The following is a 13,557-nucleotide window of genomic DNA, read 5'->3' as shown; positions in this document are numbered from 1 at the left end:
ACAGACTCCCAGACAAATGGGCTAAAAGGTAATGCTTGCGCCTCTCTTTTAATGAGCACCTACTACATGTCAGTCATTGTTTTCATATCTGGTCCAACTTGCCTGTGTCCTTCCGAATTGCTGTGACTGCCTGTCCCTTGATGCCTGTCTAGCCATCTCCCCACCTCCTGCCTTTGTTGGTCCTCCTTCTCTATTGAAAAAATGTTTTCTCCATGTGACAAAAGATACCACCACAATTGGCTCTAAGATTACATCACCCCAGCCCAGTGGTGACAAATCAAAAGAAACCACTACTTCTTTCTGTTTCCTAAATTGTAAATCCCAGAAAAGACTTTGATTGGCTTAGGGTTTGGGTCATATGACTTCCCTGGAACCAATCACTTTGGCCGGAGGAACAGAGTACCGGCCTGGATCGTCTGCCTCCATCTGTGGTCAGTGACCCCATCAGAATCACATGGTCAGAGCAGCAGGGAAGCAGTTGCCCAGAGGAAGGGGTTGATACAGGACAGATGAAACAGTAGAAGTCTCCCTTCCTGCTCAAAATGTGGTGATTCATCAACTGCCCACCAAATCCTTAGGAACAGAGATATTGTCTACCTTATTCACCACTGTTTTCCCCCAAACACTATTGTATTCACAAGATGAATTAAAAGAATAACATTATCTGAAAAGAAAAATGATTTGCAATACAACATACTTCACAATGAATATCTAAATACTACGGTTGTGCCACACTATTGTTGGGGACTGAAGAGCTAGGAACCAGGAATACTAATACTTATGCACCTAACTAACCAGGCTTCCCTGATGATTAAATGCTATTAGATTTGTGAACAAAGGCTTTGAAAAGTATTAAACAAGATACAAATACAAGGCATGTATTGTTAATAGTCAGCTAGAAAATGAATGCTCAGCAGAATTGTCTAAACAGGCTCTTAAAGGGGAATGGCAAAAAAAAAAGTAGAAGTCTATAAAGAAAGTTTCAAATGGCAAGAAATACTTAGGCAGCAAAAGACAATTTTCTGAAATGATGGGTTTGAGGAGAATGAATCAGCAATGAATTTTAGTGCAAAACATTACTTAGGAAGTCTGGACATACTTCTGATAAAAGATATTTTCAATGACTCTAGCAGAAATAATAGAATGCCAGGCATGAATCTGCTCCCTTACCTTTCCCAGCCAACCAGGGGGAGCGAGCCTGGGCTCACAGCTCCCATCAAGTGGCTTTGGCTGCGTTAAAGGAGTGGTACATGTATGTTCAGTTGTATATTCCGTGCGTGAGGTCTAATCATTTTAGACCAGGTGTCTCCCTCCTGGAAAAAGACCACTGGATAGAAAGCCAGACTTCTGTCTATCAGCCAACAGACCAATTCTATTAAACATGAAAATGAGTTAAGGCATGATAACTGCTGTCATGGAGACCAAGCCTTGGAGCGCAAGATGGTGTGTCCCTCACAGTACAAAAGTGGGAGAGCAGGCTCTGGCCGGTTGGCTCAGTGGTAGAGCGTCGGCCTGGCATGCAGGAGTCCCGGGTTCGATTCCCAGCCGGGAATCAGCTTCTTCTTCACACAGGAGAAGCGCCCATCTGCTTCTCCACCCCTCCCCCTCTCCTTCCTCTCTGTCTCTCTCTTCCCCTCCCGCAGCCGAGGCTCCATTGGAGCAAAGATGGCCCGGGCGCTTAGGACAGCTCTGGATGCAACAGAGCGATGCCCCAGAGGGGCAGAGCATCGCCCCCTGGTGGGCGTGCCAGGTGGATCCCAGTCGGGCGCATGCGGGAGTCTGTCTGACTGCCTCCCCATTTCCAGCTTCAGAAAAATGCAAGAAAAAAATAAATAAATAAAATAAAGTGGGAGAGCAGTCCCGGGCAGGTAGGCAGCTTCACAAAGTCATTCTGAGTCACAGGCTGGCCAGCTGGCTCTGCCATCCTCAACACGTGGCTTCCACCTCTGGTTCCAGGGACACTATTGTACAGGAAGGGGATAAGAGGAGGAAGAGGAGACCTGGGAAGTAGACTTATTGTTACAAAGATGACCCAGAATTTGCATATATTAATATTACTCCCATTCATACTCCATTGGCTCTAACTTAGTCACATGGTCGCACATAACCCCAAGGGAGACTAGACACTAAAATGACTACTTGGAAGATCATGTACACAGGGAACACTGAGGACAGGGAAGGGGAATTAGTTCTACTAGGAAAAGAGGCCTAGCGACACGAAGGGACAAACTAGCCTGTCCGCTCTGTCGTACGGATACTGAGTTCGTGCCCTGCTGGGGGCTTTCAGCTGTGACTAAAACAATGGCCTGCATCCCAGAAGGCAAGAGACACTGTCACAGCAACCATTCCTAAACGAGGTGGCGTGTGACAAGGAGTGAAGTGAAACCCAGTGTTGTAAAAGTTTAAGGGGGGGAGGGGGTAGTTTCCCTCTGAGGGGAATTTAGGAAAAATTCTTTGAGGAGATAAGATTTAAAATGGGCCCTTAGGTTTGGATAGGATGCATGCACACTGCAGATTGAAATGGGCCCTTAGGTTTGGATAGGATGCATGCACACTGCAGATTGAAATGGGCCCTTAGGTTTGGATAGGATGCATGCACACTGCAGATTGGAGAGAAGAACAAGGACTGGGAATGGGGAGTATCCCACCCAGAGCCATTGTCATAGCTGTGTCCTTTGGAGAACCATCTGGCCATCTCCCTCGCGCCTGTTACACACAACTCTCTCCTATTGCTCCTTCCGTCATTGCATATTGTGATCTCTGTCTTCCTCCTCCACCTTTAAGGACCATGTGATTGCATTGGGCCCACCCAGATGATCCAGGATCATCTCTCTACCTTAAGGTCTAAACTTAATTCCATCTATAAATTTGCTATGTAATGTAACATATTCCTAGTTTCCAGGGATTAGGACATGGACGTCTTTGGGGGCCGTTATTCTGTCTGCCACAGTCAGCACCCTCATTCTCCTGTCAATTTAGGATTTCGTTTTAGCTGTAATGACCCAAGGGGCAATTTTCCAGGATGCTTAGGGTCCTAGACAGCCATGATGCAGTCGGGAATCCTGGCTCCTCTAGCTCTCAGGAATAATGCAGTGATGTATCAACTCCATGAAAACATCCAGTAGATGTTTGAGGGGCCAGGTTACCAGCCAAATTTTATAAAAAGTGGCAGTGTTCGGCCCTGGCCGGTTGGCTCAGCGGTAGAGCGTCGGCCTAGCGTGCGGAGGACCCGGGTTCGATTCCCGGCCAGGGCACACAGGAGAAGCGCCCATTTGCTTCTCCACCCCTCCGCCGCGCTTTCCTCTCTGTCTCTCTCGTCCCCTCCCGCAGCCAAGGCTCCATAGGAGCAAAGATGGCCCGGGCGCTGGGGATGGCTCTGTGGCCTCTGCCCCAGGCGCTAGAGTGGCTCTGGTCGCAACATGGCGACGCCCAGGATGGGCAGAGCATCGCCCCCTGGTGGGCAGAGCTTCGCCCCTGGTGGGCGTGCCGGGTGGATCCCGGTCGGGCGCATGCGGGAGTCTGTCTGACTGTCTCTCCCTGTTTCCAGCTTCAGAAAAATGCAAAAAAAAAAAAAAAAAAAAAAGTGGCAGTGTTCTCAGGTAGATGTGGGCTGGGGACCAGGATTAAGACTGGGGTTTGGCTCGAACTTCCTTCAGAGCCAGAACCTGAAAAAGCCTAAGCAGCTCTGGAAAAGTACCCAGGGCTGTCGAATCGGCTGCAAAGAGCAAGTTCTTTACAGAACCTTTCGGGTTAGGCTCGAGGATAAGACTGGAGAATGAGCGTTTCATACCCAAGGCATAGTGATGTCAGAGAGAAGGTAAAAGAAAAGAGGGAACAAATATTCCTTGGAGAGAATGATGGGATGAGGCACCACCCTGAACTTCTGGGCAAGCTGGGGAAAGGGCACCTGATTGGTGGTGTTCTCCTTCAGGACCCATGGGGCTTGATCGTTGCGCTTTGTTTCTGTGTGCTTTGACGGAGGGAAACACTCCACTGTCGGGGTCATTGGAACAGAAGCTGTAAGGACAAGAACCTGTCTGTCCTTATTTTCTTTACCCCCAATTCTCAGAGTACTGTTTCCCAGAGTACCAACAAATATATATATTTCCATGAATGAATGAATGAATGAATGAATGAATGAATGCATTATTGATTGAATGAGTGAGGGAGTGGTGGGCACCCAAGTCCTTTCCTAGTCATTTTCCCACAGGGCAGTATGGTCTCATGGTTAGAAGCCTATTCTCTGAAGTCACACACAGGTCCAGGTTCCACCTCTGCCATGTATCCCACCAATATGTTTTCTGGGAACTTCCCTGAGTCTGTTTCCTGTCTGGAACCTGGAACCAATATTTACTTCCCGGTATTATGAGGTTTCACTGAGATAACAGATAAAAGTACTTAGCACAGGTTTAAGTTGCCAGTGAGTATTAGCTCTTAATGTTGGTCTAGCCCCTCTGCTCGTGCCAAAGCTATCTCCTCTTGATGGCCAAGCTTAATTTCCAGTCTACAGTCCCTTGTTTATAGTTATCCTGTCCCTCCAGCATTCTGTGCCTATGTATGGGTACAAGCACACACTCATACATATGCACAAGTATTATTGGGGTCAGAACTGATTTAAATGTGATTTCTCCACAAAGCCAACTATTACGGCCCTTATCAAGAAATTATCTATTCACTTTAGAATTCTTGGATGATGAGTAAGTTTTTGGGTTTTTTTTTCATTTATCACATGAATACCTAGCACAATGTCTGGCATATAATAGAGAAACAACATATTTTGGGTGGGTGGATGGGTGGGTGGGTTGAGAGCTAGGTTTGTATATGGGTGGGTGGATGGGTCGATGGGTGGATGGGTCGATGGCTAGGTGGGTGGATGGGTGGACAGGTTGATGGCTAGGTGTGTGTATGGGTGGATGGATGTGTGGGTGGGTGGGTGGATGGGTGGGTGGGTGGATGGGTCGATGGGTGGATGGGTCGATGGCTAGGTGTGTGTATTAGTGGGTGGATGGGTGGGTGGGTCAATGGGTCGATGGCTGGGTGGGTGGATGGGTGGGTGGATAATTAACTATGGAAGTTGCACAGGGATTTATTTATTTTTATGCCCTCCCTGGTCAACCCAGTGCCTCCCCCACAGTATAAAGCTTCACTAAGGGGAAGAAAAATCAGTAAAAAGATAAAAGCAAGACCAATACCCACCTGGACCCACTCTTCTTTCTGTTGAAAGGAGTTATTGAAAAGAGAGGCAGAGAGTTGACAGCCACTCTCTGGACTCTGTCCCAGGGCCTTTTTAGAACAGGAAAGTTAATTATGGAACCAGATTAACAGTTCCTTTTTTGATACAGTTGAAGTAAAACCAGCAGGATGCAATTTAGTTCTTCCCCACTTTCCAAATAGCAGCAAATTTTCATACAAAACAAAGAGACACTTGAATTGCAAATTACTTTGAAACTCAGCTAGCAACCCCAACGGAAGAATATTTCTGCTACTTTCAAAACCTGGCTATCGCCTCTTCAGATTTAACCATGTAGTGGGACAGTCACAAAGGCTTGGACGGCTTGCCGTTTCAACTCTGGGCCATGTGGGGAGGAGGGATGATTCATTAAGGTTGACGGGAATGCTACAGCATGGTCTTTTTTGCCCAGAATATTTTCCTCTTCTCCAAATCATCTCTAACTCAGATCACCAGTCTCTGTGCACAGAAGTGGGGCTGATGGGTTTGCTAGACGTCGTATCTTCCGTGGGCGGCAAGAGACCATACTTATGAGAGCAAGCAAGGATGTAACTGAATACAGCAGGTGGTCAGGGTGTGTGTCCACCTCCACGAGAAAGTGTGTGAGAACCAGGCTGAACTCACAACCCCCATTTAATCATTGTCGTCACGTGGTAATGCTGAACTATTGCCAGTTGTTGCTAGGGAGTTCTGACAAATCTACAATCTGAATTCTTACCTGAAATTTTCTTTCTTTTTTTCCCTATTTATTTATTTATTTATTTATTTTTAGTTGTTGGTGTATGATTAATACATTTTCTTTAAAGTACCATCTATTGGCTGGCTATGGCTTATGGCGAAAAGCTTCTGATTTCTGATCTAACTCTACTTCCTCCCTTGATAGATAGAGAAACTGAGGCAGAGAGGAAGAAATCATTTATAAAAAGTCACCGAGTCAGAGACTCTTCTGATGTCCCATCCAGTGCCTGGCTGGTTGTCCCACATGGCTTCTCTCAAGTCCCTGTCCCCTGCAGGACACAGGGCAGCTTGATTTTCACAAGAGCATTTCTAAAACAATTGTTCTGATTCAAATAGATAATTTCTACTTTTTTTTTTAAGAGAATGTAGAAGAGAGAGCAAGAATAAGGAAACATAAAGTAAAATCGTACGGTGGTGCCCCTGTGATTGTATAAATATAATATTTCTGGAGAGGGGGGACAGTGGGACCCTGGCTGGAGATAGGTTGCTTCCAGACACAGCCACTAGGGGGCAAGGTGGCATCTCACCTGCGTTAGCCCCAGACCGCAGGTAGGAAAGTTCCGATGGGGTTGGAAGTGCATGTGTGCCCAGCGGCCAGGCAGCAGGCGGAAAAGAGTCAAGGGAGGCTGGCTGGGGATTATGGTGAAGGAAGCAAATGTGTCTGAAGGACTCAGACACCATTCAGAGTCGGCCAGTGTCATCCTTGGGTGACACATGGTATTGACAGGCCTTCTGATTTTTTTTTCAAGTAAACCTTGAAATCTAAGTTGTTGTTTGTTTTCTTTGGAAATCTAAGTCTTTATGTAACATGTTGCAATGTAGCACAAGTTTTTTGTGGTTTTTTTGGGTTTTTTTGGGGTTTGGGTTTTTTTGTTTTGTATTTTTCTGAAGCTGGAAACGGGGAGAGACAGTCAGACTCCCGCATGCGCCCGACCAGGATCCACCTGGCACGCCCACCAGGAGCGATGCTCTGCCCCTCCGGGGCGTCGCTCTGCTGCTACCAGAGCCACTCTAGCACCTGGGGCAGAGGCCAAGGAGCCATCCCCAGCGCCCGGGCCATCTTTGCTCCAATGGAGCCTTGGCTGCGGGAGGGGAAGAGAGAGACAGAGAGGAAGGAGGGGGGGGGAGAAGCAAATGGGTGCTTCTCCTATGTGCCCTGGCTGGGAATCAAACCCGGGTCCCCCGCACACCAGGCTGACACTCTACCGCTGAGCCAACCGGCCAGGGCCTTTTTTGTGTGTTTTTTTAAGTGGAAGTCAAACAAAACACACAGAGGAGCAGGATCCGTGTTGAGGCTTCCTCTCTGTGACCTCTGCTGGGTGACTCACTGCGGGTGGGCCAGGCCTTGAGCAGGCAGGCGGCCGGGTGGGGAGATGTTTGTGATCGGTGCAGTCACAGACCACCAGACTGGGCTGGCACACAGGTGACAGGGTCAGGAAGACAGACTGAGGAAGCAGAGGTCAACCATTGACTTAGAACGGCAGTCCCGTGGGGAGAGCATCTGCAGCTGGGACGGACCCTCAGGGGAGCAGATCTTCTGGGAAAATCTGAAGCCCCACTGTGCTTATAGTATGTGTGTGGGGAGAGGGTGGTGCATGTGTGTGCGAGTGCACACGTCACCATCTTTACTTTGTGAGAATAATATGGGTTATCTCTTCTCTCCCTTGGGAATTCTGTGGGAGACTTCTCCATTTTCTCCAAAGCAGTCCATAAGGATGACAATGCATGTCAATTGTTTCCATTTGTAATGAATCATGGAATGACTAAGCTGGAGTCTGCAGTAGAAGGAGTCCTAAACGGAGGTCTTGACCTCCTTTATCCTTACCTTTCTCCGGAGTCTCCATGTCGTATACTTTGTAACGGGAGCATGACGACACCTGCCCCACCTCCCTGTATCAGTAAGGATTCTTCATTGGAAGAGACGGAAAACCCAGCTGGCTTAAGCAAAGAGAGTATGGATTGGTTCACAGCACTGTAAAGTTTAAGCATTTTTATCATCGCTGGATCCAGGTGCCTAGAAAATATTAGGGCTCAGTACCTGTCACTCAAAACTGCAGTCGTGATTTCCCAAGTTGGCTGATGAGTATCCTTAGCGTGCTAAGTGCAGTAGAAAGAGATCTTCTCACCCCCTATGTTTTCAACAGAAGTCTCAGACTGCCTTTCATTGGCCCCAATCAGGCCCTGTGCCCATTCCTGAAGCAGATAAAGTAGCAAAGGAGATGAAAGGCACCAAGTTGCAGACCAGCACGCACTCCACAGAGCAATCAGGCATTGAGAGAGTCTATGGGAACGTGATGTACATTGCAAGGGCAGCAGCTCGAGTAGTAGACCTGATTCCTTGGTAGGAATAAACCGTTCCCATTGAAACCACTTCCTGGAAGAATGTTCAGCCTGCTCTATAGGGTTGTTTAAAGCTGGATCCATTCAGCTGGAAAGGGCAAAAGACTTGATTGCTGCCTGTTGCCAAAATGAGATGTTGCATTTGGTATTTATTTTCTTTCTTGTGTCTTGCAGGCTCGCTTTGACTGGAAGAGTGGAACTGGTGACACTTGTCTTGATGAAAGCAATAGTGTGAACAGTGAGTAGCTTTTCTTATTATTCGTTGGCTCTAAAAGACAGACTTCTCTCTGATGTGCCAAGACGAGCTTTATTAAACTACTATTCCTTCCTCCAACCCATTTAAACAGACATCAGCCTGCCTTGTGGGTAAACAGATGCCAAGTACGTGGCTTAACTCTTCTTTGTGTGTACAGCTGGGTAGGTAGGTGGATGGATGGATGATTGATAGATAGATAGATAAGATGATAGATAGATAGATAGATAGATAGATAGATAGATGACAGATGATAGATGGATAGATAGATAGATAGATAGATAGATAAGATGATAGATATAGATACAGATTTATTCCCCAGAGCAACATGGGAACTGTCAAGGTACAGATCACTTAAGACGTAATCTTGTCTGCAAGTAACGTAAAACAGAGTAAAGATCCATAACTCCTTAATTGAGTAGCTAGAAAATATCACCAAAACCTGGGTTCCAACATCTTCAGGGTCTGTCTCTTTGGCCAAAACTGGGTCACATCCTCTGGCTTAAATCAATCCCCAGTGTAGCAGGTGGGAACCACCAGGATTGGTCTAAGCCAATCATTAGTCCCTTCCTGGGGCTAGGGATGGGACCCACATATCCTGAAGCATGTGATCACAGAGGGGAGTGAGTATCTGAACAACGCTAAAGTCTTGTTCAAAAGGAGAAGAGAAGGATGGGTGGTTATTGCAAAGGCAATCAACAGTCTCTTCTGTAAGGTGACACTATGCAAATCTCAGAGGTGCTGCCTCCAAGGTGAAATCTGGTACTGTCACCTAAATCCCAAGGCATTCTATACTAAGTCACTTAAGAGAAATTAGGCCCTAGCCTTGGCTAACCCCCCCCCCCCGAAGTCATGGATAAAATTGAAGAAATGTTTAGAAATACTTGTGACTCGGGAAAGAAAACCCAAGGCATTATCATAAACCATATGCAGACTGTTCCTCCAATTTGCATAATTATAAACTCCCCCTCAAAGAGTAAACACCGCTGCCAACTTTTTAAAAAACCAACTACAAAGCAGTATTAAATATGCATTGCTAATTTGACTTTTTAATTTGTCTGGGATCTTCACAAAGACGTGTGCGGCTCTATAGACACTAAGTGCTTAATAAAACCTTCCACCTGTCTGAAAAGAAATCAACAAGAATAGAAAAGTTAAAACCCAGCTTTATTTTTTTTTAAGCTAACGCATTTGGGTTGATGCCTGCAAATTACCAGTAGGAGTTCATTGTATTAAAAAACATTATACTGAGCGAAATAAGTAAATCAGAAAAAACGAAGAACTGCCTGATTCCATACATAGGTGGGACATAAAAACGAGACTAAAAGAGTGTGGTGGTTATGGGGGTGGGGGGAGAGGCACAAAGAAAACTAGATAGAAGGTGACAGAGGACAATCTGACTTTGGGTGATGGGTGTGACAAGATAACCTGGACATGTTTTCTTTGAACATATGTACCCTGATTTATTGATGTCACCCCATTAAAGTTAATAAAAATTTATTTTAAAAAATGACTCTCAAAGCCGTTGTGTATTATGCACTGACTACCATCATTCAGGTATTGGCCATTGCTCTCTGTAGCAAAAGGAAATAATCCTTCCTCCCCTTTCTCGGATGTTTCCATTTGGTTTTAGGAGTCACCTGTGAGCTCTTTGTGGTCTTATATTTGAATATTTATAGGAAGCAATTGACGATGTGTGGAAAAAATTTTCTTGCCTTCAGTCTTGCTTGATCTGCTTAAAATACCTTCACTGATCCCTGACTTGGGCCTTGAAGGTCTCAGCTATACCACAAACATGCTACCTGGCTAAGGTGGACCAACGTTTGTTTGTTTGTTTGTTTGTTTGTTTGTTTTTCAGAGGTGGGTGTTGGAGAAGAGTTTAATTAGGGATTATTTGTAAGTGTGGGCAGAGCATAGGGAAATCACTAGGATAGGGCAACACCCTGGGGCAAGAGGAGGGGCAGCAGCAGAAAGAGGTGGAGAGGGCCCAGGCTGGCTAAGGCTTGTGGCTGATCAGAGGAGGCAGCCAGCTCACTGTGACTCATCAGAGAGCCAGCTTGGGAAGTTCAAAACCCCAGCCTGCTTTCCTCCTGCCGGCTCCTCCAGGGCTCCCATGTTAATACAGCTCAAGCTGAGTCTATTGCCAGCCCCAGTGATGATGGAGACACAGGCTACAGGTGTGTAAGTGCCTAGAAAGAAGTCATCCTGGGGCTATATTACCAATTCTAGACATAGAAATTAATGGTATCTGTATGAAAGAGGGTTAGGATAAGGTGATCTTTGATGCTCCCAATTCTTCCTTCTGGGTTTATCTGCTCTATTCTCTTAAGCTTTCCATTCCTCTTAGACTCTCTCTCTCCTAACCTCAAGCAAAATCTACTCTTGGGACAACATAGGATGCCAGCCGTTCCTATTTTATAGCCTTTGGTGGATTTGTTCTAACAATGTGGAGTCATACCTCCCGTGATGAAAGAAAATCTTGGTCTCCCCTGAAAGGAAGATTACACACGAGGAAAAGGGGAGTGATAGGAAGCATGGGCTAGATCAGAAGTGGCAAATACGTTTCTTCTGTGTAATCAATAGCTTCCTGGAATTCTGAGGAAGGATTCTGAGTCTATCTGAGTTCCTAGGAAAAAATATTTTGTGATCAATCAGTGATACATGTCTGCTCTTGGCATGGAGTAAAGGTGGAGCTTTATGTCAGCCAGAGAATGTGTCCTACCAACATTCTCTAAATCATTGTGTGTCATGCAATGTCAAGTCTCTTGCATGCTGGCTTAGTTATCTATTACTGAATAACAAATTACCCCAAAATTTAGTGGTTTGGAAGAATCATGTTTATCATCTTACCACGTCTGTGACTCAGAAACCTTTGAGCATCTCTCCTGGTTCTGTCTCAGGGTTTCCCACAAGGACACAACTGAGGTATTGGCCAAGCCTGCAGTCTTACTCAAAGGCTCGGCTGGGGAAGGACCCACTTCCCAGATCACTCATACGGATATTGGTAGCTTTGAGTCTCTCAAGGGCTGTAGCACTGAAGGTCTCAGTTCCTTGCTGGCTGTTGTCCAGAGATCGCCCTCTTAGAAGGGCCAGTTTGCAAGAAGGAGAGAGAATATTAGCAAGAGGGAAGCCACAGTCTTTTATAACCTAGTTATAAAAATGTTATAGAAATGTTATCCCATCACCTTTGCCTCTTGTACTCATTAAATGTAACTTACTATGTCCATTCAAGGGGAAGGGACTACACGAGAGGGTGAGTGCTCAGAGGTGGCGATCATTGGGAGCCATCTTCCAGGCACCCTGCCATACATGTCTTACCCCATTTAATCTTCATCATGACCTCTTAAGGTACATAGTACCGACCCATTTTTACAAGTGAGGAAGCAGGCCTAAAGGAGTAGTCATTATTCAAAATGACACAGCTAATACGGGACAGAGCTGGGATTTTGGCTCACATTTATTTATCTCACTTTAAAGGTGATGCTATTGTCACTTGCCTTTTGCCATCTCTAGAGTTATTCTAGTGAATGGTCTTCAAACTATTTTGACTATGAACCTCTATTAGCAAAAACTTTCAGAATATAGCCATTACTATATACTTATGTGTTTATAAAGTACATCTTTTTTTTTGTGACAGAGAGAGAGGGGGACAGACAGGAAGGGAGAGAGACGAGAAGCATCAATTATTCGTTGCAGCACCTTAGTTGTTCATTGATTGCTTTCTCATATGTGCCTTGACTGGGGGGTTCCAGCAGACCAAGTAACCCCTGGCTCAAGCTGGTGAGCCTTGCTCAAACCAGATGAACCTGCACTCAAGCCGGCGACCTCGGGGTTTCGAACCTGGATCCTCTGTGTTCCGTTCCGACGCTCTTTACACTGTGCCACCGCCTGGTCAGGTTATAAAGTACATCTTAATCTATTATTTAAAATGATTATGACCAGAAAGTCTTTTATTCACACCATCATCTTGCCTGCTTCTGGAACAACTCCCACGCTAGAGACTACCAAGCTAACGCCCTTCCCGTTGTGACATCCTATGATCCATGACTCCCTAATGGACAGTCAAGTGGGCTGATTGGGGATACAGTTGGAAACTTCTGCCCAATCACGTAAAACAGGGAGAAACTGTCAGCCTCCTCCACCTCCTCCCATGATGGGTGTTAGGAGAAATAATGAATGAGTAGGAGTGTGGACAACTCCCTCTCCCTTGATGTCACCAAGTCACTTAAGGCAGAACCAGAGCAGCTTTCTCCCAGCCTCAGAGCTGTGGGACTTCACTGTGGGAGGAAAAAAAAAAACAACTTTCAGTCTGCCTCCTGGATAGACTTAAGGGATGGAGAAAAGTTCAGATGCAATTTCCAAGTGAGGTGCTATACTTTGTAAAGTCCTATTTATTATTCTTTAAAAATTATGAGCATTTATTCTAAATAGGTAACACATGCAGGTGCTAAAAAGCTGTTTTATGCATTATGGATATTTAATGACTAATATCTTCTGCTTTCTGCAGAGACTATGTCTGGTCTCTCTCCCCTCCTCCCCTTCCAATGAGTGTGCATCCTTCCAGTGAGTCTAGATCCATTCAAACACACAAATGGATGCTCCTTCCTTCCTTTTTTTTTTTTTTTTTTTTGTAGCCAAATGGTATATATACTGTTCTACAGCTTGGCCTTTTTTCACTGACTGCTTCTTAGAGACATTGTTACATCGTACACACACTTTCTTTCATCCTAATGGCTGCATATTTTGTAGCATGAATGTACCAAAACTTATATAACTAGTCCCTTATGGATGGATACTTAGGTTGAGTACAGTCTTTTGCTCTTATAAACAATGTTACAATAGATATATCCAATAGTATACAATAGATATATACAATAGTATACAATATATATTTATAGTATTGTATTAGAAAGCATTTGGCTGTCACTGTTGGGGTCTGACCACTTACAAACCATGTAGTCATTGTTTGGGCCAGGCTGGGGATTGACCCTGAGGA

General features: G+C 45.4%; 1 protein-coding gene across 1 annotated transcript in view; it reads left to right on the top strand.

Annotated features, from left to right (window-relative positions):
• The window catches only part of ATP10B (ATPase phospholipid transporting 10B (putative)), a 263,328-nt gene that overhangs the window by 79,953 nt on the left and 169,818 nt on the right, over window positions 1–13,557 (top strand). Inside the window, exon 2 of the mRNA XM_066273192.1 lies at window positions 8,483–8,546. The gene's annotated coding sequence lies outside the window, so the exon portion shown is untranslated. The remainder of the gene's footprint in view (window positions 1–8,482; window positions 8,547–13,557) is intronic.

The sequence above is a fragment of the Saccopteryx bilineata genome, chromosome 4, assembly GCF_036850765.1.
Source record: "Saccopteryx bilineata isolate mSacBil1 chromosome 4, mSacBil1_pri_phased_curated, whole genome shotgun sequence".
Lineage (NCBI taxonomy): Eukaryota > Metazoa > Chordata > Mammalia > Chiroptera > Emballonuridae > Saccopteryx > Saccopteryx bilineata.
The sequence above is the reverse complement of the archived record's forward strand: the minus strand, read 5'-3'. Positions and strand labels throughout refer to the sequence as shown.